This window comes from Montipora capricornis, chromosome 9 (assembly GCF_036669925.1).
Source record: "Montipora capricornis isolate CH-2021 chromosome 9, ASM3666992v2, whole genome shotgun sequence".
NCBI lineage: Eukaryota > Metazoa > Cnidaria > Anthozoa > Scleractinia > Acroporidae > Montipora > Montipora capricornis.
This window is the reverse complement of record NC_090891.1, coordinates 35,243,587-35,246,086: the sequence shown is the minus strand read 5'-3', so window position 1 is coordinate 35,246,086 and position 2,500 is coordinate 35,243,587. Positions and strand designations below refer to the sequence as shown.

General features: G+C 39.7%; 1 protein-coding gene across 2 annotated transcripts in view; it reads left to right on the top strand.

The window, feature by feature from the left end:
• The window catches only part of LOC138015920 (uncharacterized), a 19,171-nt gene that overhangs the window by 9,956 nt on the left and 6,715 nt on the right, over positions 1–2,500 (top strand). The window contains exon 1 of one of the 2 annotated variants that reach the window (XM_068863046.1): positions 1,570–1,641. The exons of the other annotated variant lie outside the window; for it this stretch is intronic. The gene's annotated coding sequence lies outside the window, so the exon portion shown is untranslated. Of the gene's footprint in view, positions 1–1,569; positions 1,642–2,500 lie in introns of those variants that run through there. 2 annotated transcript variants of the gene reach the window in all.

Genomic DNA, 2,500 nt, shown 5'->3' with positions numbered 1-2,500 from the left:
CACTCGTTGTTTGTGTCAAAAACCCTCACTCGCTCGTTCCTCGCTCGTTCGGGTTTTTGACACAAACAACTCGTGCATAAAACCCCGTACGCCGCACTTTCTATGAAGTAAACTATTTTTCCAACACCCCTTCACTCGTAATATAAACCAACCTTCGATTCTTTAACTGAACAACCGAAAAACAGGCACCATTTGTCACACAAGAGTGGATATTCATTGTTTTCAAAGACTAGTCAATCCTTTTTGTTTTGTCAATTTGATGGATTTCAGGTTCGAAATGTCAGACAGCCGTGATTAATTCACATTTATCGACATTTCTAGTTGCATTTGAAAAGACTTGAACCTGCATCACATTGAATGAAAATAATGTGTCGACCTAGTCATTTTTGTCTTTGAGCTGGTTTCTTCTTGTTATCAGAAGCCAGAATCGGAAAACGCCTCATTTCAACTTGCAACAACTATAGTTCAATCAGTTGACTGTGAAAACCGCCTCTTTCCAACACCCCTTCACTCGCAATATAAACCAACCTTCGATTCTTTAACTGAACAACCGAAAAACAGCTAATATGAAGTGCGGAAGGTGTCACTCCCATACCTACGGGTGCAAGCGAGTACAAGGTCATCGGTCCTCTTTTAGTTCACCAAGCATCCGATTGCCTGAGCGTGCGTGCGATCTGAGATCAGACGCGCAAACCACTGAGCACAAGCCGTTCAGCAAGTGTTTTTCTAGAAAATCGAAAAAGCCTTTTTTTTTAAATTTGGTGTCGCTCTCTAATTTGTTCAGCTGTCATGCCATAGTAATCAAGAGTAAAATAAATTCTGTCGACATTAGTTGTCATAACCGTTCCACCAGATTTGGTCTTAGCCTGCATAATAGGTGATTGGAAATGTGACAGTGAAAAATTATTTGAATGAAAGATTGTTGTCTCTTTTGTGCTTTATTATTTACGGTGAAGGTTCTTTCGAAAAGGGTTTGATGTGAACTGTCAGAAATTTATTTCATTGCATATGCTTTGTTACACCGATTGTGTGTCTCGTTTGCGCGCACACAATTGAAATAGGAAGGGGTTTTTTGCCTCTAATAGCAATTATTGGCCATATGCATTGTAGCGTTACGTTCACCAGTACCAGTTCTCTTTGTCCAACTGGTAAATGCAAAGTTAAAGAGCTATTGACGATTTTGGTAAATAATTATGTTTTTCATAGGGAATGTTCTTTTGAGACTAATCTGGTTATTCTTAAGTTTCCCGCAAACGAGGAAACAATGTTGCGGAAGCACTGAAATGTTTCCCGGTTTGCGGCCTGAGGAAACATTTGTTGCGGCAGCAAAAATGTTTCTGAATTTGTTAAGACTGCATCTGCAGTGTGCAAATAATTGTCTTAGTTTGAAACTCGAATTTTGACCCCAAAGCATGAATGAACTGAACCCTGCGACACTTAAATGAATTCATTGTCATGAATACAAATCTCAGTGAAACGTGTCTCAAAAAGTCTCTGGACCAATGAGATAGCTTGTCATGGAACAAACAAAAGACACCCCGGTGGTGAAACGGATTCCACATACCTTACGCCGCCCTGTGATATTGCCCGATTAAGGTGGTTGGTCATAAGAGCTCTTCCTCGGTCCCCAATTTTACAGCGGTAAGTACAATAGTCTTCTTTTTCCACCTGGTTAATGTAAAGTTGTACGTAGTGTTTGTCCAGGTCAATTTATATGAATTTCAACATCTCTGATCTAACGTAATGTTAATATTTCTCTACACTGTCTGTTGAAACTGATCACGACAATAACTATTTAGAGTATGAGAGAGATAACTATTTAGAGTTTGAGAGAGAGAGAGAGAGAGAGAGAGAGAGAGAGAGAGAGAGAGAGAGAGAGAGAGAGAGAGAGAGAGAGTTTATTGACTATACGACATACAAGATACAGGTACAACTCTGTCCGCAAATAGCGAAAGCTAATCGAGCGGGACAGAGGTAAACTAACGACCTCAAAATGACTGTTCTATCATTAGTTACTATGCAAATGAAACGCCATAAGACACATCTTTCCCCTTCTCAGCGATCGAATCCAGTGAGGGAGATAACTGTGACTCGTTTCGCTGAGATGTGAACTATGCGTAAGGCACGTAGCGACAAACCAAACAAAGAATCCAAACTAAAAACTCCTTATTCACGACAGACCAAACCGCCGAAGATTCAATCAAGCTACATCACTAAGGCACAACATCTAGTAGCTGCTGTGAATTACCTCAAATCATAGAATCCGAATATTACTATTAAAGATTCCTTAATTGAATGTTCAGTGGTGGCGTTTGTTAATCAAGTTAGCTGTGCCTAAGGCAGGTTTGACCCCTCTCTTCACATATTTTCGGTTTGTGTCTGATGTCGTGTGCTTACTTTCCCAAAGTCTTAATTATCGTCTGAAAATATAATGTGAACTGCATGTCATATTTTGATAGAGTTACGGAGTTAACATAATGGATTCTAACGCTATAAATGA